Source organism: Meleagris gallopavo, chromosome 4 (assembly GCF_905368555.1).
Source record: "Meleagris gallopavo chromosome 4, MGAL_WU_HG_1.1, whole genome shotgun sequence".
Classification (NCBI taxonomy): domain Eukaryota; kingdom Metazoa; phylum Chordata; class Aves; order Galliformes; family Phasianidae; genus Meleagris; species Meleagris gallopavo.
Genome location: NC_139407.1, coordinates 64,657,827 through 64,683,594, shown reverse-complemented (window position 1 = coordinate 64,683,594; position 25,768 = coordinate 64,657,827). Strand labels below are relative to the sequence as shown.

General features: G+C 40.2%; 1 long non-coding RNA gene across 1 annotated transcript in view; it reads right to left on the bottom strand.

Annotated features, from left to right (window-relative positions):
- Window positions 1-25,768, bottom strand: part of LOC146544537 (uncharacterized) — a 50,759-nt gene that overhangs the window by 24,127 nt on the left and 864 nt on the right. The window lies entirely within an intron of this gene.

The window sequence follows — 25,768 nt, the reverse complement described above, 5'->3', positions numbered from 1 at the left end:
TCAGCTTCCCCATGATTGATAAGGCAATGATGTAGGACTGTGTCCCAGGCTGGCGACAAGGAGAATTCAGATAGTACCATAAACATGGACTGCTGTTCTTACAGTGAATCCCCAGAGATTTAATGCATGATTTTCACGGAGTGCAGAAATAGAAATTATCAATGACCACTCCATAACCACTACACGCTCTAGCAATTTGAAGACAAGACTTAAACGAAACGAGACATGCCCTGCCCATCCCTTTCCTGTGGATCTTGAAAACTCTGTCATTTTACTTAACTGGGGCTACTTCTACCAGCCAAAACAAATGCTGCATTCAGAAAGTCTCATCCTGACTATCAGAGTATTACCTTTTCCCCCTCTGCTAGATAAGTTGAAGTGGGAAAACAGATTGTGGCTTCTGCATCCCCTGCTCTCTCCACACAATGGGAATGCGATCACAGCCCCGCTGTGCCCCTGAGGGCAGCATAAAAAGCCTCTTTCTACTTTGTCTTACAGGGTAGGACATCATTATTCTGTGAAACATAATATCTCAACACTTACACCTGAAACACAATCTACTCCCTTCTCTTCATTCTCGCCTGAGCTACTACAGCTCCCCTGTTCCATTACGTAGAGTATTACTTTCTCTGTCTGAAAGCAGGAGGGAAGACATCAGCTGTTATCTTTCAGACGATAAAGATCTTCATTCACGCCTGACGGATTGCAATTTAAGGAAAAAAAAAAACATCCTCCCTTGGGCTCTATGAATGGCAGTGCATTAACATAATGTTAATAGCTCCCAGTCTAGATAACACCATTACCTCTGACAGTAGGAAACTGGGTTTGATAGTTGCTGAGCTGTTTTGATCACCTGTCAGAGAAACATTATGTCTAAGTTTTGCTTCAGTAAAAGTATGTAATTAGCATTTGCAGCCCATCCCTTGCCGAGCTTAAGAGCTGGCACCATATCCAAACACAGGCTTTGGGTATAAGTCCATATTCAGGGCTACAGACCCTGAAACACCATTATATATAACAGAGATTCCCGAGAGATATTTCCTCTCCCTCCCCTCCCAATTTCTGTGTCTCCTGATTTCCCCTCAAGGTGTTGAATTAAGAACACTTGCTCAGGAGGCCCTTGGCACCTTGTTAGGCCTATCTCGCACACTGACTGCCTTACCTTTTGAAGAAGAAGAATCCCAGAGGACCTACAGTAAAAATCTCTGTGAATCTCTATTTTAAGACTATTAATGTTTCAACAGCTTTGACATTTTGGACTCTCTGATTCAATGATTCTGAGCTGTAAGACCTTGAGTTGAGCATTTTTCCATCCTCCTCATCCCCGAACTCATTGCTTAGCTCTACACTTCCCAACAAAAAAGTGCTCTGAAGTTGTGGAATCACAGAATCGTAGGGGTTGGAAGGGACCTCTGGAGATTGTCAATTCCAACCCCCTGCTAAATCAGGATCCCTAAAGCAGATTGCTCAGAAAAGTGCCCAGACAGGTTGTATCTCCAGAGGAGGCTCCTAGATGCCTATCTCTTAGCAACTTGTTCCAGTGCCTCACCACCCCTATTGTTAAAAACTTTTTTCTTTATATCCAGTCTGTATCTCCTCTCTGTTAGTTTGAAACCATTTCCCCTTGTCCTATCTCAGCAGACCCTGCTAAGGAGCATGTTACCAGAATGATGCTTAATGTAAGCAGATGCTTTGCTGAGGGTACACTGGGTGCCACGCTGGGAGCTGTATGGGTAACATCAGCAGTTGAGCATCCCATGTTCTCCTGTTCTGATAATGGAGGCACAGATAATGGAGGCCACCTTCCCTGCTGAGCAGCTGGCTAAAAGCACCCCAAAGGCTGTGATTTCTTGTCACCACAAAACCCTCAAAGCTGGTAGCTCCCACGAAGGCTGCAGCAATCAGAGCGATGCTACACTATTGCCTATGCTTGAGAGCAGTTTTAAAAGCTCAGACATTATGCTCACGTGTATCTTCTCAAGCTTAGTGGACACCATCATGCTAAAGATACACCATCACACAACAAATCAGATCCGGTCTCAGAAACAGCAGCCTGCACCACTTAAGGGCCCCTATACCCACGAGAGGGAGCTGAGAGTCCTCCAGCTGACTTTGGCAGCTGCATGGCTGTGAACAAGAGCTTGGGTCTGCGCTTTTGTTTTCCCTACTTCAGAAATATCTGACACGTGTTTTTCATAAAGCTGGGGGAGAGCAGACAACGTGAGGCAGAAGAAAGGAAACTAGAATGGAAAGAAGTTATGTCCAAATTTTTACACATGATCTAGAGTTTGAAAATAATCTTTTTCCTTTTTTTGCTTAATCACAAAATACCATATTTTTTTGCCCAGTTCTTTGAGTTCCTCGAGTGTTATGACCTATCCAACCTGGCTTTGAGAACCTCCAGAAACAGGGCATCCACAATTGTTCCAGGCAATCTGTTCCAGGGCCACACCACCTTCTGAGTAAAGAATTTCTTCTTTACACATAACCTAAATTTCTCCTCTTTTAGTTTAAAGCCATTCCCTCTTGTCCTATCATTATCTGCTTTTGTAAAAAGCTGCTCTCTCCACTGCTTCCCCTTAATGATGCTCTTCCCACCAGCTTTAAGTCCAGAGAACAGTACAGCACAATTTGAGTTAGGAAGGTGGTGAAAGGATCGAGCAGACCCTAGCAGATGAGTAACACACTGTAATAACACACATCCCCATGGAAATGCACCTGCAAGAACAGGGGCAAGAAACCATACCCTACCATAATCATGGGACTAGGAGGCAGGCATGAAAAATGCTTTGAAAGACACCAAAGAGGTACGAAAAGGCTTAAGAGGCATTGGCATAGCAAGAGTAGTGTGGAAACATCCCATAGATGGAAGATTTATGTTCTTTGTACCTAAACGTCTGTTTTCGTAGATACATACAGACTTTTGCAATGCTCATTGCTGCCCTCTCGTTCAATAGGAGCTTGGCCACTGGGATCTAGAAAAAACTTCTACATTTCCTCCTTGAGCAAAATCCCCAAAGCTTTTGAGGCTGAGAAAAGTGAACAGGATTAGCCTTTAAATGCAGCGTATACTCAATTTTGAGATGAAAACTGCATCTTGTGATATTTGCTGTAGAAGGACGCACTCTCATCAGTTCTGCAGACATCAATCAGAATGAAGTGAGAACAAACCCATATAAAAATTTCATCTTTATAAGACTTGATGAATGGCAGAATACAGTAAAGAATGGTTCTATTGCATATGCTCCCTTGATCTGTCATGAAGCTTTGTAACATAAGAGGTATTGTACTTATGGCAGCCGTGTAACAAATTACCATTTAAATTCTCAGTAGACAAATAACTGTGATTTAGTGCTCCTCTAGCAGCAGATCACTGCAAATATCACTTAAAATTGTCAGGAAATCCCACGATGTCTCTCTTAGGCCTTGCTGAATTCAGGAGGTTTTCCTCATCTATTTGACCAAGCTTTGGTTGAGGTCTTTAAAACTGATTTTCATCCCAGTGAATCTGCTGGTATCAGTGGAAGTGTTTGTGGGGGGTCAATCTGCTATTGAATTAATAAATAAAATTAAGGAAAACAAACATAGTATCAGGGTCTTTATGTACTCAGTGCAAAGGCTGCAACTGAATTACTGTAGGAAATGCTCTATTTCAAAGCTGTAACAGAACTTAATTTAAATGGTGTTTCCTGATGTATTTTTTATAATTACTGAGACTGCATTACACCTTGGGTGAGGCCAGAAATCCAGCAAGAGCAGCAGGTAGAAATTAGTTCCCCTGTTCCCAATCCATCAGTTGAACATTTCCAACACAGGGGCAGTAATCCCATCTCTTCCTTCTTCACTTATTCTGAAGACTGAATAAAAAGCTGCAGCCCAGAGAAGAGAGCCCAGAGATTTTGGAGGTGAAAATGGCCCCATGAGGTTCTTCACAGTCAAAACCAAGTCTACTGCGGACTGAAATATGAAATGTAATTTGGAAACTATCTTTCTCTCCAAGGCAATGAGACCATTTCATGAAAAGAAGTGCCATTTTCTCAAGTTGTAAATGGATGGTAGCACATTCACACAAATGTGTATGTTCAGTGAAATCCTCACACTCTTAGGTGTATACTCCACTTTTGACCAAACATAGTAATGGCAGAGCAGAGCCAAGGAACTCCGAATTGTCTTTCAGACCATTATGTCTCCATTAAAGGGGTTATATTAATGACATTCTGATAAAGATGAGGAATTTTCTGTTTAACAAAGCTGTTTGACTTGTCCAGAAATCCTTAAAAAAAAAAAAAAAAAAAAAAAAGTAACACTGCTGTTCATTCTTTAAAAATGTCTGTATCTGGTAATCAGCTCTACTAAATACTTCTCAAGGTTCTGCTGAGTATTTATCTTGCGCTTGCTCTTCAGCATGTCTGCTGTGATCTCTGAGAGCGCTCACATTGATTTCAAATGTATTCCCATTGAGTTTACTCCAAGTGCTTACTCAGCAAATAATAACTATTTTGCCAAAAATGCCTCTGTCTGAGCAACATTTACACTCAACCCACCATGGAAAACAGAGCCAGTGCTTGTTAGAAAGCCTCCCCAGATTCTTCCCTCTCACCTGTCCCTCTTCCCCTCTGAATATGCTTTTTCCTGTCTTGGGAACATGGGAAATACCAAACTGTGCACACATACTCCTAAAAGCACATTGCTCTACAGCACCTGTCTCCAAAGCTGAATTACAGCACTTCTGCAGCAGACTTTACAGGGAACTCAGCTTGGAGCTGTTTCCTTGGAGACTGAATAAAAAGAGTGGAATAGTTGAACTTAGGCAGAGCATTCTGAAAGGAGTGACCTGTATTAGCCTACAGCTTGAGCTGAAATTGCAATTGTGAGCTTCTCATTCTGATGAGTTCCCAGAAGGTTTTCCCAAAAAACAAACAGGACAGTGTCAATAGGGAGCTCAATGAATGTTTCAGCTGGAGGGGAACCATCTCCACAGTCCAAGTGCACTGCATTCTTTACTATACAGAAAGTTCAAAATTAAACTTCTCAATCAGAAGTTCCTTGGCTCTATTTGCCTACAAGCAGTTTGTCAGCGTTTCCATGACAAGGTTGTAGGATGAATCATGGATGAGCTATACAGGGGCTGTTACATCTCACTTTTCCTCCAGTGAATAAAACAAAATTCAATTGCTGGTTTTGCAAGTACAGCAACAAGCAGTTTATAACCTCAAAATACTCAATATAGCACAAAGACACTGAAAAATAAGATTTCACCAATTTTAATAAAATTCTACCTAACCAGTAGCTGTGATTTAAAATGAACATTAAAAAAATGCATGCATATATATTTTATCTTGGCTACTTCAACAAACCAAGCGGGATTGAATAGAAAAGTCTGCACACTCAGGAATAAAATGATATGAATAAGTAAAAGTCACAAAGCTCTATCCAGGTACCAGCTGTCCAAGAAGGAACAATGGTGCAGAAGGGGATATGAAAAATAATGGCTTGAACTGACCTCCACAACCTTCAGCTGTGGACCAAAACTAGGAGATAACATCACTTATCCTTCTGCTGAAGCAGAGTGCTATCAAGATGGTTCACCTCAAGCAGGTGAACAACTTGAACTCGTAGACCTTGACAAGAGCCCTCACAGCTATGTTTTCAGGCAACGCTGTATTTTGAAGATGAGCAGATGGGGCCCAATCCCTTGCTTTAAACTTTGATGATGTTACATTAGGATTTTTGTTTGAAGCAGTGTGCAGTTCTGAAGCAATCCCCCAGTCATTCCCTTCACTGCAGAGTTTACTCAGTTCATGGAATGGCTTATTGAACAAGATTCCTTTAGTGGAAGACAAAACCAAATTCTCTGCTCTAGAACAACCCACAGTGACACAGAGGTCTCAAACCATACCCTTTGAAACAATATCCAATATACATGCCTGATGGGGACATCCTGTTCAAGAGACCAGGCTACTTCTTAATTTGAATATACAGCCCAGAACTGCATAAAGTGTGGACATGAGGACCTCTGCAGGAAACTACTGCAGATACTCATCAAATTATTTTGTGCAAAGCTGTTTGTAGTTGTATAGATAGCAATTCTCAATTAAGAATTTTGTCCCTTTGCAGTTAGTTACAGGTGCAAACCTTGAGATCTGACTCCCTCTGTAGCTCTTTCTACCATTACAGCATTTACTTTTGTTCTATCTCTGACTCAATTGTCAATCCAATTCCTAGGTGCTTACAGGTGCAAAGCATTGGTTAAGAGAATATACTTAGGACAGGCCAGGAGCCTAACCTCCCTGAAGCAGCAAAAGCATCTGCTTTAAATATTAAGCATACACTAATGCAATTTATTGCATAATGTATTTATAGCATACATATTATTTAATAAGCCATTTACAATTAACACCTTGATTAGATGCTATAACGCAATATGATTTCTTTATTTTGATCTGGTACAACATCCATGGTCTTGGTCTTTGTAGTTGGATGTAGTGGTGACTCAAGGTGGCCAGACACCACAATTGTGTACATGTATCCATATGTACATGTATCACAATTACTGGTGATTATCTGGTTACTTTCCTGAGCACTAATTCTTTAAATCCCAGCATCAGCATTAGAAAAGTTTAGCTGAATGGAAAAGTCTGGGCCTGGGACAGTGCGATGACAAAGGAAATGTAAAAGCAAATTTTCCTGGGGAGGATTAGCCTAGGGCTTAGGTAGTATTATTTGAATTGGCTTCTTCCTTTAACAAATAAGCCTCAAAGAGAATGCTATTTGGCTCTATAATGAACGCTCAGTTGGCTTCAAACTACAAGGGGTACAAACAAACCCCAATCTATTTGGGCTGTTTCCTGGTGGCACACACATTTTTTTTTGTATGCTGGTCATATAACCCATGCATTCCCATTGAGACATCATAATCAGTATAACTTCTTTTTCTTTTCAACCTGGCCTGGCTTACTTTTAATTCCAGCTGTGTCTTTTCACCCGAGGTGAGGCTTTTCAGTTAAGCAACATTATGTAAACATGGATTGTAACATTCCCAAACCTACAGTTAGTCAACAAAAGATCAAACGAATCAACAAGCTTTCACTGGAGCCATCAAAGTCTCTCAGACTTCCTCAGCAAGAACTGCCAGTTTATATCTATTTTTCCCCCAGTGGTAAAGATAAGACTATTTGTCTTTCTTTCACAAGTTACAAATAAATAAAGAAAAAAGAGACAGCAGTTTAAAATGATATCTTAATCAAATCTGTTCACTAAGGAGTTTGTATTTCAAGCCTTTACCTGCATTCCAGACTGAAGTCAAAATGTCAAACTTTCCTCCTTTATCTTCTGTCCTTGACTCAAGGGAAGATCCATATCACACAAAATGAAACAAATATTTTCCTTAAAATGTTTCAGTAGGCCTCGATTTTTGTAAAACAAGCCACTTCTCTGGCAGGTGCTTTGATTTTAGGCAATTAAACTAACTGTCACAAATGCTACAGCTGCTGAAATAAGAGGAGAAGGGGTAACTGGGCTGGGTGGATGTGTGTAGTGATCCTGAGTGAGAGTAAAGGTAGATAGGGAGGAGTTTATAGTAAGTAAATAAATGCTTATTTAATGCATCTTTTTTTTCTTACTATTTAATCTATTTTGATCCTAAGTGTATATCAATATTTTGTCTGTGTTCTCCTGTTTCCTAAATCACCTCTGTTAACTGGACCAGTGAGAACAACCAGTCTGGTTATCCAGAGAACCAAAAGCATGGACTGAGCAGTGGAAAGCACAGTTATTAAGGAAAGATTGCAGAAATATGGTTTGTTTGGTCTTTTACACCAGAAAACAAAAAGGAAGCAGTGTAGACTTAGAAAGTAGTTGCAGAGAAGAAAAGGAGAGACAGCTTTTCATGTCCACTGATGACAGGACTAAAAATTGTTGTCTGAGAGAACTTCAGGCTGGCTGTCAGGGGAGACCCTTCTGAGGTGATTGACTTTGTGTTAAAACAACCTTGTCCAAGCATTTGTGAAATGTGCTCCACAGGAGTGTTTCTTAAACAGCTGAGGCAGTGTGTCCTCAGGCCATGTACTTCAAGTGTCCGAAGAACAGCTGATTCTGACTTAGAGGAATGGGCTGTATGATGAAGAACTTTGAGACCTCACCCAACATTATCTTTCAAGATCTTTTATGTTTCAAAAAAAAACCCTTGGATTAAGGTGGAATGTATGGATTCAGAATTGATTCAAAGTTTGGGATAATTCATTCCTTAATCAAAATTTTCATCTGCACTGCTTTCTTCCTTCTCATGTATCCTTTAAGCTCTTGCAGTGTAGACTGGAAACTGAAATCCAAGCAAAGTACCAGAACTTGGAACACACTTGGCCAGTATAATCCTCACTGATAGATCCTTTTTTCTTATTAATCTCATATTCTTGAAGAGATTTTTCACCTGCTATGGTCTAATTCCACATATGCTTAGCCTGATTCCTTCCTCCTTTCACCTTTTGTCTTTTCATGGTATATATGTTTGTGTTACATGGTATATATGTTTGTGTACAACAGCTTACCTGTTTGGGTTGCTATGGTTGGAAATAATATCAAGAACAGAGACTGTCAAACAGATGTTTGTTTTTGATCTAATGGAGAACCATTTACTGCATTAAAAGAAGTTACGGGGTCACCTGGTATCTGCATTTTCCAACATACTTCTGGTTATTTCACCCAGGAGTTTTGTCTGCACGGATCCTGAGGAATTTCTTGTTTTCTGTGTGTTTCTCCAGCATTTCTAACCATCTCATGGCTTGATTGAGGAGGAAGCCCACTCAGAGCTGTTGCTCTGGAGAACAAAACCAAAGCCTGAGGAGAAGGGGAGGTGGTCTGCATACAAAGACACTGTTTCTTTCCCTGTATTTGTGAGTGCAACTAGCAAAAGAGAATGCCAGGCACAAAGAAATACATTTCCACTGTTAAAGTGCAGCCAGGAAGAGGTCAGAAAAATATTTTGATGCCTATGAAATCACCTTTAAAAATAGTTTACTACTGTAAATGGTTTTTCTTTCTCCTTCCATTTAACACCTCGGAGGATATTTCTGACTGGATATTTTTTGGAGTTCTCATTTATATTACTTGCTTCTGTACAAATAACTTCACTGGTGCTAAACTTGAGCCAGTGCTGTGTTTCTAGAGGTGGATATGCTCAGACTTCATGTAACAAGGCCTAATGCTTGCCCCATGGAGAGCAATTGTGGCATATGGGTGTAAACCCACTGACATCTCTGAAATTTGATCTGCAATTATTTTGTGTTCCTACCTTTCATCTTCAGAACTACACTATAGGCTTCCATTCTGTACTCCCCAGTGTTTCTCATAGCAGGAATCTGCAGATCGCTCCTTTGGAGTTGCATTTTTCTCAACTATCCTGAATGAAATGTTTTTGTGATTCCACATTTTATGTAAAATAAATGATAGTTTGGTGGTTAGACTACATGACCTTAGCGATCTTTTCCAATCCTAATTATTTTATGATTCTACTATTCTTTAAGTCTATGATTCTATGATTATGGTATGGTACGTAATGCTTGCTACCAGCATATCCCAATTCCATCTGTTAGGCTAAAAGGAATTAATATTAGGTCACTAAAGACATTTGGATGTCCCTGCTAATTTATTTACGTAATCACACATTGCAACACTTCCTAAACAGTCTTGTTCTGCCCACTTGACTGATATCAAGCAAAGAGAAATATTACAACAGGGAAGTTAAATCCTTCTTTTCTGTGTAATTCCAAGCAAATGATTGCCTACTTTATAACTACATCAAAAATATCAGCTTTTTATTTCTTTTAAACAATAACATGTCTCGATGAATTTCCTGCACTTGGTTTTGTACTGCAGATTTTCTATCTCTTCATCCTTCACAGAATCTTATAACCCAGAAGCCTCTACCATTTATACTCACTGCCATCTCTGCTTTGTCTTTTAGATCTCTTTCTACAATCCCTACTTCAGAACCATCTCCCACCACTGTCCCTCTGCCATTCCAGCTCTTACTGAGCTGCAGACCTTGTGTGAGCCATGCATGCTGCCCCCAGAGCTGGCCTGGCCCTTTGTCCTTATCTCAATAGCAAGGCTCAGTAAATTGTTTTTCATGTCATCCTGTACAGGCTGCCAACTCCTCCCATCATCACTGGCCTCCTGTTTCAACAGAACTGAAATAAAGGAGTTCTGGTTATTCCACTGATAAAAATCTTTATTTCTTGGGTAACAGTATAAAAAAAACCTCCAGGTACAGTCAAACACTTCCAGGAGAGTGAAAAGAGACTTTGTCTGAATGACTTGAGTGACAGATCCTCTTTCTTCATCAGACAGATAAAGCAAAATGCTCCGCTGGTGCCATCTGGAAGCAGCTAACTGCCTGCTGCCAGGCCACCCGCTTCTTCTTCTCACATCCCCATCCCTTCTCTGGATGCACCCACACACAAAATGTACTTGGAGCCATGAAGAGACGCTTTTATCCTGATAAATGTAACTGTTGCACTCTGTGAGCGCTTTGTGGCTTTCCTGGCATCATCTGGAGGCAAAGACTATAAGCCCCTCTTAGTGCAGTATGTATTCTTTCCTTTATGTTTTCAGCCACCTACAAGCTGATCTAGCTGTGTGTGTCCCTGCACACTGCAGAGGAGTTGAACTAGACAGCCTTTAAGGGTCTCTTCCAGCTCAAACAATTCTGTGATTTCTTGATTTTCTTAGTTACATCCTCTTTCTATTTTCCTTGTTTTCCAGCCATAGGCAGCATGAAAAAGAACATCCATGACCTCCCCCGAACACAGCCATTCTGCTCTAGGTCCAAAAATCAATGAACAAAGGTTTCCCTTGTGTGCAGCAGCAGACAGACACATCCTACTGATGTGAGATTGCAGACCCTTTCCATCATTGTAATGAATCTTTAAGCTCAGCATGGTGAGGAGAGCACCTGAACATGATAGCAGCAGATGGTGCTGAGATGGCCTGAGAGCTCCGTGACATGCACAGCATATCCAGGGTGTTTCCAGTCATCAGATGCTGAATTTATGCCACTTTCTTACTTTGTAAATGCTAATGAAGAAAAAGGACCCTTTCACGCTATGAGGTTCCCTTTCACTACCTCCCTACATTTGCATGCAGACACTGTCTGGTTTTAGGCTGTAATAGATACCAAATTTTCTAAATGGATCTTCACTGAAAATTCACCCTCCCAAATTGGTTTCTCAGGCACCCTTCACTCACTCACCCCTGTCAGAAATGCTCTTTGTCCAAAAGGAAAGCAACAAACAGATACTAATCTTACTGGAGTCCATGACATGCATTGCCCTTGCAGCATGATCTTGTCCACTAACCCAGTAAGTGCAACCTGGTTACATCTGAGACAGTAGTTAAATCCTTCTAGTTTAACAGAAAATTATGCCACTAACACAGAATTTTTAAGCTTTCTCTACAAAGACTAATGTCTAAGGAATGTTTTCTCCTTTCTAATCAAGTTGTAGATGAGGAAAAATTTTTCTCAGAAAGGGTGGTAATGCAATAGAACAGATTGCCCAGGTGGTGATGGAGTCACCAAGAAAAATGTAGATGTAGCATTGAGGGATATGGTTAGTGAGCATGGTGGGGAGGGGTTGATGGCTAAACTAGGTGATTGTAGAGGTTTTTTCCAACGTTTATTATTCTATGATTCTGTGATTCTACTCATTTTAAATGGCTTTGCCATATGTGTCAAGACTTCTAAGCTGTTCCAAGACAAACCCTCTTTGAGGACGTATCCAGGTGACCCTGAAGTTGCAGTTTGTCACTGATGTACTTTAAGGAGTGGAGGATCACAGTTTGGATTCATACTTTGCTGCTCCTGGGGTGCACCTGCACACAACCTTTGTTTTTATTAGTCCTGCTTATTGTCATAACAAAAGAGAGAGCTCTAAACAGTCATCTTTTCACTCAAGTGTTGTACTTCAAAGAAAGAAGTGAGAAAGAAGACTCTGTTTTCCGTGATTCCATGATTCAGTACTAATTCTTTCTTGATCAGGGTGTCTCAAGGGGCTCTTTGGAAGATGAAATTTTATTTCCCAAGTCTAGTTCAAGTCCTATCCAGCCTGACAAAAAATGAAAATTTTATTTGGGCTGATAGCCCATTCAAAATTAGATTATTAGACTCCACTCCACCCTCAGATACCAGGTGTTCACATTACATGGTTGCACTGCAGTGGTCTCAGCAGAGTTATTAAAAATAGGCAATTCCCTCTTTCCTTATCAATGATGTACATGTTAACATGGTGACATGGGACTGGAGGAATGTGGGGACCAATAAAACTTTCTTTGCAGTTGATCTGTTATACCTCTGCTTCTTTAGATCTCCAGCTGCTGATCAGGGTGGATTCCTTGGCTTCAAGCTAACTATGGTTTTGGCTGAGCAACACCAAGTTTTCAGAATTACAAGCCACTGCTATATTTCCCTGGAGTATCAAACTCACTCACTCAAGCTGAAATAATTAAGCCTCCTCGTTTTACCTGCCCTTCCTGAGGAGCACTGGGAGGAAGAGACTCACATGAAGGTACTAACTCCTCTGTCTCCTTCACATGATCTGCATCCTTCTCCATCTTCCTTTCTTCACAATGACTTCTCCAGCCTCATACCGCTGGCACAGGCATTTTCAATAACTCTGTGACTAATAAGCTGAAGGAGTTCTCTAAATTTTCTTTCTTGGAGACTTAGTTCTCCAGGGTTAAATCCATTCTCCTGGTTATGTCCGTCTCAGACTTGGGGATGGTCTAAGAAGGTCTACTCGTCTGAGCATTGCAGGCCAGGTAGCCCCATGGTTGGTAGGACTCTAGTCATCTCTGTAGCTTCTTGGGATTTTTGTAGTAGCTAAATGAGCATGCACCTTTTTAATTATTATATTTTTTAAATTACTTTGGCACATAAAATGGCATTTCAATTCCGAAGATATATATATATTTTAATATATTTTAGGAAAGAAACTCCTTTTCTAAGGATGAAGAGGCTATTTGTTTCAGTCACAATCTCATTTTATTTCGGTTTTGGAACAGTTTTCTGTTTTATATTTAGTGCCTCTGACATGTGTGCTATTTGCAATTCATTTATTAATCTATGAAAGCTATTGCTCCAGTTTATAATTATTATTTCCCTCCCAGTTGCTCACAGACACCCCTTTGTAGTGTGCATGTAATAGGTTTTGGCAGAACCTCGATTTTTTTTTCAAAAGTTCATTCTGTTATTCAGTCTTATTCAAAGACACTCCAATATTCTAATGCCAGTTCAGCTGTATGAGGTGATGCTGATTAGCAGTGATAGGTGCAATGCTTGTGCTAATCTGTTATTCAGCTCTTCCATTTCTGCATTTTTGGAGAGTGACATGACCTTTCCATCCAGTTGCCTTGCAAAAGGTCTATTCTTCTCAAAACCCTTTCCTTTGCATAGAAAAACAGAATATTTCTATTTGTGAGCTCCTCATCAGATGCCATTTCATGGGAATTCTATGTTTTCATTTAAAGTAGAAGTTTATTTCTCACCATACCAATTTCTTGGTGTTACATCTACGTTTGGGTACTGATGCCATTCTCAAGATGTTCTGGAGTTCAGTGCTTTGTGCTTATGTGTGACCAACACAGGATCTGCGTGAGAAGTGAGTCTGGGTTGCTAACTGTTTGGTATATCCATGTCTACATTCTCTGCGCACAGTTATAAAACTTCCTCACAAAGCAGAAGTTCAAAAATTCATTTTCAAGCAAAATTCTGCTGAAGCATAGGAAAGTCACCTCTTTTTAATGTATTGAGTATGTCCAAAAAGAACTGCGTGAAAAAAATAGTTTACTTACTGAAAAATGCTATCTACTCAAAATTATTTGGATATTTCAACTGAAGAAATGAAATTGACTAACATTTGGGGAACCATTTTCAACACACAAACATTCTGATGAGGTAATTTTTTTCATCCCAAAGGTAAAGTTTACATTTGCATAAAACTGCTCTGACTACCCAGGAAACATAGGTGACCATTTCAGCTGTGGATATTGGCAGTGTAGATATCTGTGGTTACAGGACTACATCCCAGCTGAGCCATCCAATGGGGAAATAACATCCTTTTGCCAGAAGCCCTTAATAGCACATAACAAGATCCCAGGAGCTGACATGTTTTGTTAAAAAAAGTCACAAGATGAGACAGATTGGTACAGACGAGGTTAAAAATGTTATTCAAGGTCATTTAGCAACTTAATGGCAAGGCTGAAAGCAGAGCAAGGTCAGTGCCTCATTTCTCCAAACCAAATTACTTCCCCTAATTATGTGGGGCAGCCCACACTGTGAAGGGGTGAACACAAAGGCACAGGATGCGTGAAAGCTGCAGCGAGGTGAATGACTTCATGGTGTGCTTTTGGACCATTATTAGTTTTTCTCTGGGGATACTTTGAAAGGAATCACTAATACAGACTTAAGTGAGGTAGAGATGCAAATAGAGATGCTGGTGGGAAATTTAGGTACAGGAACAGAGAAGAGAAACAGGTGAATCTGAAAGAAACAACAAACTGGACTACGAAGAAAGAATCAGAGTCATTAAAGTTGGAAAAGATAACAAAGATCATCTAGCCCAACCGTCAGTTCATCCACGCCCACTTAAACCACGTCCCTCAGTGCCTCATTGAACACAGCCAGCAACGGTGATTCCATAACCTCCCTAACCAGCCTGTTCCAATGCATCACCACTCTTCCTGAGGAGAAATTGTTCCTAATATCCAACCAGAACCTCCCTTGGTGCAAATGAAGGCCATTACCTCTTGTCCTATCAATGCTAGCTGGGAGAAGAGGCCAACAACCACATCACTACAACCTCCTTTCAGGGCGTTGCAGAGAGCAATAAGGTCTCTCCTGAGCCTCTTCTTCTCCACACTGATCAATCCCAGTTCCCACAGGCTCTCTTCATAAGACTTGTGCTCCAGACCCAGTACATCCTTCTTACAATATTTACGTACAAGAAACATTGCCATAATGCAGCAGCCCCTGCTTGGCCTCCTCGCACACAAGCAGATGAGAAGTTATGCTTCCCATAAGTCTTTCAACATGCCAGGCAAATTGTTTTTCCAGAGAAAAGACAAAAAAGGAAATTGGATGAAGGCTGGGACTAGAGATACAAGAGGAAGAAGTGGGAAGAGGGAGTGATAAAATGGTGAGCACAGATAAGCACTGGCTGTGCAGAAATTTGCAGGGCTTGTTTTAGCAGTAAACAGTAGCCTTTGGTCACTTGGAGCACCAGTACAGGGCTGACCTGTGCTTTTCACCCCATAGCCACCATCACTGCTGTTTTTGGCCATAAATTTACTCCTTGGAGATGTCCAAAAGCTGCCTGGAAATTATTCTGAGCACCGTGCTATGGGTGTCCCTGCTGGAGCAGGAGTTGGGCCAGAGAGACCCAGACGTTCCTTAGCATCCGTGGTTCTATGATAACAGCAGCAGAAGAACCAGATGAGGAACTCTGATTACAGAATGGGTTCAAACTAAATGGGTAAAGAAGATTTTTATTTTATTTATTTTTCTTTTTAAATCTCAAAATATTCCTTGAAAGCAGTTCCTCACCAGGAGCTGAAGGGAAATATCCTGGTTATGGTTTAACAAACTAGCCCCAGACAGCTTTTCATAAAACAGTTGTTATAAATGAGAAATTCTGTAAGAATAGCTAAAATTGGAACTTACGCAAAATACGGTGCCTTTTATTTGCATATGGCCTCAATGATTATGTGCAAGATTTGGCCCTCCCCATAATTAGTGCCACATTATGGTTAGAGAAACATGATGCCTTTGTTTTGGCAGAAAATAAATCTCTTAAGGTAATCAAAAATTCATGTAACATAGTCTAAAAATATCCCTTCCAAAACTCTCTGTGCCAGACAGGACAGGAGAAAATATTTGCCTTTGACGAGGATATTGATCCATAAAATATTTCTTTTCTTCTGACTCCTTTGCCCCCTTGGTTTTCTTCCAAATTCTCCTCTTTTGGTGCTTACAGTGGAGCAAAGGGTTCTGGGAGGAACATCTTGAAACACAACTTTGCCAGCTATGTCCTGATTTTCATTTACACTGAGGCCCAGTACACGGTCCTGGCAATCCAGAGACAGATAACTCCAATTTTTAGCTCTCCAGACTCCCCCCAAATTTGTACAAGGACCTTTGTGTGAATGAGGACTTAATATGCATGTTATTGCAAAGTTGCTTTGGATGCCCTTTCCCTTGCATAGAAATTAATGGAAGTGAACCTGGAAAAAATGTTTCACTTCCTATGAAAGTCAATCCACCTCAAAAGGAATCCTCATAAAACCAATACTGCTGGAGGCAGGGATTTCTCTGAATAAAGTAAGCAGCTGGGTGCTCGGGAGGTGGATTTCCTATTCATTGGTGTACACTACTGGCTTTAGAATGCTATGGTGCTGCAAAGCACCTAGATTAGCTTAAAAATACATGGATGGGATCACTGGAACAGCAGTGCAAAGCAACTGAGCTAGACCAGTGTGTCTGGCAATTGCTATACTGGTTGAGGAAGCTCATTTAGATGTCCTTACATTGGCCACCACTCACCTCCCACATCTTTTCAAAATGAGGTGAGGAAAAATTTTACCACTGTACACCTCCAAGATAAAGATTTTGTTTAACATCTACTTCTCTTCAAAGACCAACAGTGTAAAAATAATGATGGAAGTCTCTGAATGAACGTATAGTTACAAGACGAAGGGTCTGGAGTGGAGATAGGGAGATAGATTGTTTCCTGTTTAGCAGAAGTAGCAAGTCTCAGGGGGATGGCATTTCCGAACAACAAATATCCCACCTGTCTCTTTTACCTGGCACCTATCACAACAGAATAGTGACAGATACAAGCTTTTATACAGCTGACTGCTGATCCCATGTCTCATTTTTCCACTAAAGGATCTGTTTCTCCATTAGCAATTCTTCTTATTTCAGACAGAATAAGGTGCTTTGTTTGTGTGTTTGGCTTGGTTATGCCTGGTCAAAGGGAGGTGGAGACACATCTCATCCTTTATGTGACTGTTTTAACAGCTCTCAAAGCCTGCTGATGGGCAGCTGTCCCTTTTGCTCCCATCCTGCACTTCAGGCAGACCATCACAGAGATAAATAAATATAACTTCCTATTAAACATAAACAGACATCTTTTCAGGGACACAATCAGATAGGAAAGAGCCTAAATATTCATTTTACTTGCACAGACGTCTGTTCTCTGTCAGTAAGGAGGAACAACACAGAGGTTTACTCTCAACTCAAGCATTTCAAAGTGCAATCAATAAAACCAGTGTATAATAGCTGCTGGTAACCACAACCATGTATCAAATGAACCATCGTGGTTTTGAGGAAAGAGTGTAAGGAAGCCTTACAGTCATTGGACCAATCTTTTTCCTGGAATACTATATTTCTAAAATAGCTTAACAAAACACTACCAAGATCAAGGAATATTTGCTGTCAAAGACCAAAGAAAGCACTGGGTTAGTAAATGGAGAAGCCTTCAGAGGCCAGAAGGAGCACTGAAAATGGCCTTTCAGCTTCTCTTTCTCTTCTTTCGAGTCTATATTTAAGTTGCAGTTGTGTGTTATCTATTTGAAGATGTAAATCCTTCTTTTGAATGAATTCTCCTAACTCAATTCAAGTTTCATATAGATTAGGCTTGACATTTGTTTAAGATCTGTTACATAATCTGGCACTGAGAAATCTCAATACACATGTATATATCTTTGTACATACATGTACATATCTTTGTACATACATGTACGTACATGGAGAGTAGCCAGCTACTAGATTAGCAGTCAGCATACCTGGAAGTATTCAAGAGACATGGAGATGTGACACAGAAGAACATAGTATAGGGATGAGCTGATACTTGGACCAGAGGATCTCAGTGGTCTTTTCCAGCATTAATGATGCTATGATTCTATGATCTCCTGCTTTAAATCTGGAAGCAGCCTAAGCTGGTAATCACACATCAGCCTAATTCTTATCATGAGCATTTAGTGAGCTGTTGGGTGCTGGGACAGCACTATCTGCCAAACAGCTTTGAAATGTAGAACTAAAACCCTGTTGGTCACACCTAGACCTTAAATCACTGGATCATTTAAGGGGAAATACTGGAAATTCTTCATGTGATGAAAATGAGACACCATCATGCCTGATGATGTAATTTAGTTATGAATAAAAGAGCTGGGAGTTCATGAATAACAAACTGTTAGGGTATTATATATTGTCATATAAAATGTGTTTCCTTCTTGGGAAGAGGCCCTGAATGCTATAACCTTATGCAGCACACAACTGGTAAGCCTGTTAAATTGTTCTGAGATAGTGAAAGTAATACCCCTCCCGAAAAGAGCCTGAGATCTTTCCTGAAGACACCAAAACTATTCCTTAAATTCCATGTCCGAATCCAGTAACATGCAATTTCCATTGCAAAAGCAGGAGGGAATTGGATGAAAGAATCACTCAGTGCACAGAAACAAGAACTTTTACACAGCTTGGTTGAATTCCTTCATTCTCTATCTTCTTCTACCAGATTCTCATATGATTACCTTTAATGATAGTTTATTACCCTAAAGGGGAATCTTGCTTTCAGTTTAAAACTGGAGGTGTTTCTGCCACCCGTTATCTTGTATCTGTTATAAAAGCAAAGTGCTGTGGGAATGAGTCATTTCAGTAACAACCTACCTTTCAACTATACTGTTGATACCTTTCTTAGACTAATTAGAAACCCTATATTTTAAAATGTAGGAATGTTTCTCAAATTATGCAGAAGCTCCCTCATTCTGAGCCACTCTCAACTTCATGCTAAATGTTAGTCAGAAGGAAAATGGTTCAAACAGCACAAACAGACAGAACTTAATGGAGACTATTCTTCACATTTCCATGACCAGCACCCATAAATCAGTGAAATAGATTACAGAATCACAGAATCACCAAGGTTGGAGAAGACCTTTAAGATCATCCTGTCCAACCATCCACCTATCACCAATAGTACTCACTACACCATGTCCCTCAACACAAAATCCAGACGTTCCTTGAACACCTCCAGGGTCTCCACCAGCTCCCTGGGCAGGGGATTCTCATTAGATGTTGTGTCATTTTCTACTTTTATTCCTGAGGCAATCGTTTTCTGTAAATTTGAAGAAACAACAATGTTCAAAACTCTTCTTTGAGAGATCTGCCCATTTATAGTAATTTGTAATTGTAAATTCATATGTCTTTCCTCCAGATATACTGATATCTGAGCATATATGCTCAGAAGGGCATACTGTTTCATGATCTGTCTTTGGAAATTTCCCATAAATATAAAGTACCGAAGTGAATGCAGTACAAGCACAACTACATCAATGTGTTTCTTACATATTTTGGCAAATTACTAGGATCTGGTTATCAAATTTATGATGTTCTGCTCCTGTAATAAATAATCTGTGAACCCATTAAAGCTATGTTTCTCATGTGTCATTAACTACAATACACCAAGCACATGTGCAAGCATAATCTCCTTCCTAAAGCCAGATACTGTATATCAAACTTTGGATTTTCTATGTGGCCTGTTGTAGTATTCTTGGAACCCATGAAATGAAAATGTTTGCTACATATTTGAGACCCATAAAAGGTTGGGTTAATTTCTCCAAAAGTCAAATAAGTTTTCAACTCAACGGATTCATCTTTTTCATTCAGTGTCTCCTCCCATCACATCCAAATTAATCTGCCAATTACCAGCAAAAAGTAACCCCTGTTACTTTTTTACATATCTTACATATTTTTGCTAAAATGACATCTGGCAGTTTCAACCTACACTCACAAATATCAGACCAGTTTTACTCTCCTCTACCCTTCATAGAATCATGGAATCATAAAATATCTGGAATTGGAAGTAACATACAAGGCTTATGGAGTCCAATTCCACACAGACCACCCAAAATCCAAACCCTATGTCTGAGAGCATTGTTCAAACAGTCCTTGAATCATGGCAGCTTAGGGCTGTACCCACCACCCTCTGGTGCAGAACCTTTCCCCAGCTCCCACCTGATCCTCCCCTGATGCAGCTTCATGCCAGCCCTTCTGGTCCAATTGCTGGTCACCCTACCTATTTTACATCTACTAGCAGATAGCATTGTTTTCTTAGCATCCCACAGCAATTAATTTCCATCCAATTTTATGCCCTCTACCACCATAATTTCCTCTATCTCCTCCATAATAAATAAAACCACCTTGATGAAAAAAAAAAAAAAAAAGACAAAGATTCAGTGATTTGCTCATGGTTGCACTGGAGCTCTGTGATCAAAGCCTCTTGCACAAGTGCCAGTGCAGCAATGAACATCATCCTTCCTTCAGGCACTAAGCACATGTGCTTTTGCAGATGCTTGAGGTTTCAGCCAGAAGACAGTGCTCTTCCTGCCAGTAGCACCACCTCCCACTTCAAACACAGCAAGCTGCAGTTTGAAAAAAAGCTGGTAATTGTCATCACTGAGTCACCACTCAACAGCAAAAGTTGCATTCAGTCTTCCAAATATTCATTTCATCCTCTTGCCCACATTCAGTTGTGAATTTTCATTTTTGACAACATTTTTACCCTGTTCTGTTTCTGACAAAGCTCAGAGACGAAACATCCATGACATTACAGCCATCTTCATACTATTTACTAAATAATTCTTTTTTACATCCCTCGAAGTGTTTTCTTCATAGGGAACCAAGTATTCTTACAAATAAAATAAATGACATATGAAATGAAAGAAGTGCCCACTAAGTAAATGAAAGATCTCCTTTATTTTCAAAAACATACAGCTTTACAAGTTTAATGTGGAGTGCTGTGCTGTGCCAGATACATTTGGAAACCATCCCAACTATCACTTTGAAATCCTGCCTATTTAAGAGTTTTGGCAACTTCAATTGCAGGCACAAAAGCTTCAGCAAAACTGCTGTTTTAATGAGGCCAGCTCTGCCAGGAAGTGACAAAGCAGCCAATGCCATCTGTTTGCATCTACCCACATTTAATCTATTAATATGAGCCAAACTTGCAGTCATTAAGTATTGTTTTACTGGTATTATTATCTGGCCTAAAAATAAGCTATGGGTCTTAATCACTGCTGGAGTAACTCTACTGAAATCAGCATTGTTATATCAGGCATAAGTTTGACCCAATGCTTTTTTGGCCAGAAAATAAAATTGGAAAAATTCAGCTACATACGCTATGAATGCAAATGAACTTTGAATAAGAAGGTGAATGCTTTTGTTCAAATATACATTACAAGCTGAGAACTAACTACTCTTGTGGGTCACAGTGTCTCTATCCCAAATCTCTGTGGACTTACAATGCTTGGAATAAACGCAAGTAAAAAAGATGTTTCTATGTTACTGTGCTACTATTTAGTTTCTATACAGTTATCCAACATGCAGTAGCCAAATAAATCCAACTGGCTTATTTTCTATGCAAGCCTTAGGTCCCTCAAGGTATTTTTCCACACTTGCAAAACTTCAGGACATGCACTGATAAAACATGAATATGAGCACTTACAGTTTCCTTGTACTTCAATGCAAGATTTAAAACCACAAGGTGATTTCACACTCTAAAAAAGTATACTGCAGAGAAGTGTCTGCTTACATTCCATGATATCTGTCTACACATTAAGAATTGAGCATAAACTGTAGGATGCTGGAGCACTTCTTGGTCTCTGTTCTCAGTAGAAGCTCCAGCTATATCTCAGCTCTGATATAGGGCATACTATAGGCATAAATGTCCCTTCCCACCTCCTCATTTTATAATTTCTAGGAATACCCTACACATGGATTGAAAGGAAGCCAAAGCCAAACCCAGCGATGTGAAGTTGGTGATTATTTAATATCTTAAACAACAAAGCTGTCCCAGTCACAACTCTGAGCACCTTCCAAATGAGGAGACAACTAGAAGAGAAAATCCCATTTAAAAAATGATGAACTATCTGGAGAAAACAGCAAAGTATTTCAGGCTATCTTTCCTGGTTGGCAGCACAGCCATCCTTCCTGCTGGAATAGGTAGGCCTAGATGCAGGAACTTATTTCTTCCATTTTTGATGGTATGAGATTATATACTTGCAAAAGGAGACAGACACAGAATGTCTACGCGTTGTTAAATAAGTGCTAACATAAAATAGATACATTCAGAGCAAAGGAAGAGAAGTGCTAATCTTTTCAATATGTTTAAGATCTGAAACAGGCCATTTCTAGTGGATGGAGAAGGAAATTATCCTGGTTTTCCTCTTGCTTTCCATATTTATTCCTCAGGTGTTTCGTGACTTTATTTCTTATTTGTTCAAAAAACTGCTTATGATCACATACATCCTCTGTTTTAATGTCGTATTTTACTTTGTTTTGGGCAGCTTATGTTATAATCTCTGAGATTATATTAGATTTAGGGATTTCAGTTTGGTCTTCAGTGGCTCATATTTATATAAAATCTGATGCATACCATGGATCATAGGCCAAAAAATACATTACAGAAGACAGCATTTTGGTAAAAGTCCTGAGTGCTGGAGTACGTTAGCAGGCTAATCTATCATGGCTAAGAATTACTATATCCATAAGTCTATACGACACAAGCAGAATACTCTGGCCCCACTGAAATCATTCTGCTTTCACATCAGGGACACTTAGATTGTGTTACAACCTATTATCTGTGGCCTTTTTCTGGCAGTACCTGATGGCAGGCTCTGCAGCCTTGCTCAATTATTTTCAGTATTGCACCAATAGCCACAGAGAAGTTTGTTTTGTAAAGAGGTGGAGCAGCTTGATTGAAGTATCTATTTCAACCTCCTCTTTGCAAATACTGTATTCAGGATTTTTGATCACACTTCTTGGATGTAACAGACTTCTCTTTTTCTTAACACTGCTCCTTTTATCGTGCATGCCTGATTTTCAATCATTAGGATGCACCTGGGCTCAGACATTAAATTTTTTAGCATTTTCTTCCCTTTTAATGCCAAAGCTCACAGCAGCTTAGATATTTTAAGTTTCAGTGCATACTTCACATTTACTTAAGATATCAGTGTATCGTATGCTCAATTTGAAGACTGTTAAAAATTTCAGTGCTGATTACCCGTCAACACAAAGAGTTGCAGTTCACATGGTTATTACCTCAAGCACAGCTGGGGGATGACCATGAGGCACTGCTCCACAACTCTACTATGTGGTGAGTCTGCTCCATCAGCACTGGCTTAGTAGGGTAACTTTGAAGGCATAATTCTTTCTAACCCAACAAGAATGACAGAATTATAAAACTGTTTGAGTTGGAAGGGACCATTAAAGTTCATCTGGTCCAACTTCTCTGCAATGAAAAGGGATACCTACAGCTCCATTAGGTGCTCAGAACCACATCCAGCATATCTTGAGTGTCTCCAGGGACAGGGCAACCACCACCTCTCCGGGCAACCTATGCCAGTGAGTCACTACCCTTATTGAAAGGGTTTCTGGAGATATTCAAGACCTGTCTGGACACTTTCGTGGTCAAACTACTGTAGAGAACTTTTTTTCACAGAGGTTTGTACTCAACGATCCCCAGAGGTCCTTTCCAACCCCTATAGTTCTTTGATTATGTGATTCTGTGAAATACAGAACTTTCTCTCCAAATATAATAATAAATAAATGAATGAATAAATAAATAAATAAATAAATAGGAAAAAAAAGGCATTAAACCTAGGATCCAACAAGGTAACAACTTCTAAACAACGTCTGGTTTCTGTTCTCCAAATCTATCCCCATTCAGGAGTTCCTCCCCAGCACAGAGCTGGAATGCAGTGAATCAGCACCGCGCTGCAGACCACGCTTCAGCTGTCTTCCAATAAACTGTGCTTCAGCAGCCCCAGCAGTTCACAGTAGCAGCACTAATTTTTACCAGCTGAGGACTTTGAGGTTTTATCTCTTGTTTAGACTTTGGAACAGTTCTCCGTTCTCTGCCACCGGAGCATCCTCGACACAAAGGGCATTGCTGTGGGTTTTCCTATGGAGTATGGAGCACAGATTCCCAAGAAGCCAAGGGTGTTTGCAAGGAGCACAGTATGCCTTGTACCGCGACAGTGTGTGGCTCTGGTGACAAAGTGACATTTAATGCCTGCACTGGAGCACCTACCACATGGGCGCTACCGAAATGGATCTGGCCCCATGTGCCAGCTTTGCAAAAAAGAGCACTTTGTTTCTGCTCAGCATTGGCAAGCTCTTAGTCCTGGCTAATTTAACATTAAAGCTGCACTAGCTGCCTTAGATCCATATTGTCAAAGCCAGCTGGATATGCCAAAAAGTACAAAGAGAACAGCTTTTGCCTAAACAAATAATGCTGACTGTCACTTTGTATCAGGACTTAATCCTGTTAATGAGCCACAGGTGGGGCAATTTCCCTGATTGAATGCATTTTTCAGAGACCATTACCATTCACTTTACCACTTGCTGATAGCCATACGGTAAGTACAGTAATCCTGACCTCACTCTTAGTCAGCAGTTCATTATTTAGAGTGCCTTTTGCTTCCCATCCATTCAACCCCACTGTCTCTATCACAGGCATAAGGAAGCACCACTCTGGTTTATTGCAGGGGCTGCAAGCTGCATCAGGATTTGCACCAAGCTGCAGACCTGTATTTCTTGTTATTATAATGTTTTGGGGAGATGTCAGCCACTGTTACATAGGGTGCACTCTGTTGTGCTGAACAGTGGAAATTTCAGAGGATTAAATTAGCAGCAGTGAAAATGAGGCAAATTCCTTCTTCGCTTCAAGTCCTAGGATCTGACATCGTGCTGCACAGAAACAAGTCCATGATCTGGGAGAAGTTTAACACCTGATTAGATATGAAAATTAGTGTTGAAATGTGATTTGCATTATTAATAATACATTTCTGTTCATTCTTTTATTTTTCAAGTACACTGATGTGTTCAAGGCCAGGTTCGATGGGGCCCTGGGCAGCCTGGTCTAGTATTAGATATGGAGGTTGGTGGCCCTGCATGTGGCAGAGGGGTTGGAGCCTGATGATCCTTGGGGTTCCTTCCAACCCAAGTCATTTTATGATTCTATGATTTCTTTGTTGTTGCTATGTGACCCCAGTGTGTTTTCATGGATGTAGAAGCAACAAAAAAATCCTCTTCCTTGCTCCTATAAACAAATATTTGAATTCCAGTGCCTCTTTATACGAATGTTTATTTATATTTTTATGGATATGCAACCATGCAACCAAAAAAAGTGACATTCTGTCTCAGGAAAGCCCTACCCCACTAACCCCTGAAAAGCAGGCAGGTAGCTGCTATATAGAATCATAGCTTGAATCATTTGAATTGGAGGAGTCCCTTAGAGGCCATCTAGTCCAACTCCCCTCTATGAACAGGAACTCCTACAGCTCCATCAGGTTCTAGACTATAGATAAAAGATGGGATTGTGAACTTCCTTTTTCAGTGGCAATTGGGAAATGTGAAAAGCCCAGCTATTTTTCAAAAAACATGATGTTTATTTTGAAATCAGCTATCTTGGAAACTTAATTCTTTTCACTGAAAGTCACTTCTGCAGAAAAACAGTGCTAAGTACCAGAATGGTACCTACAGACCAAACTTCCAAACTATGATTCTATGATTGCCCACGCTATTTTGCAAGTAACCACCGTAAAAGTTTTGCTGCTCTTTTTTAAACTAAATGCAAGGGGAAAAAAAAGAGCTATTTCAGCTTAAAACAAGTGTGTCTTTGAGCACAGAAACTAGTAACAGGCTGGCCTCCATCAGATGGCC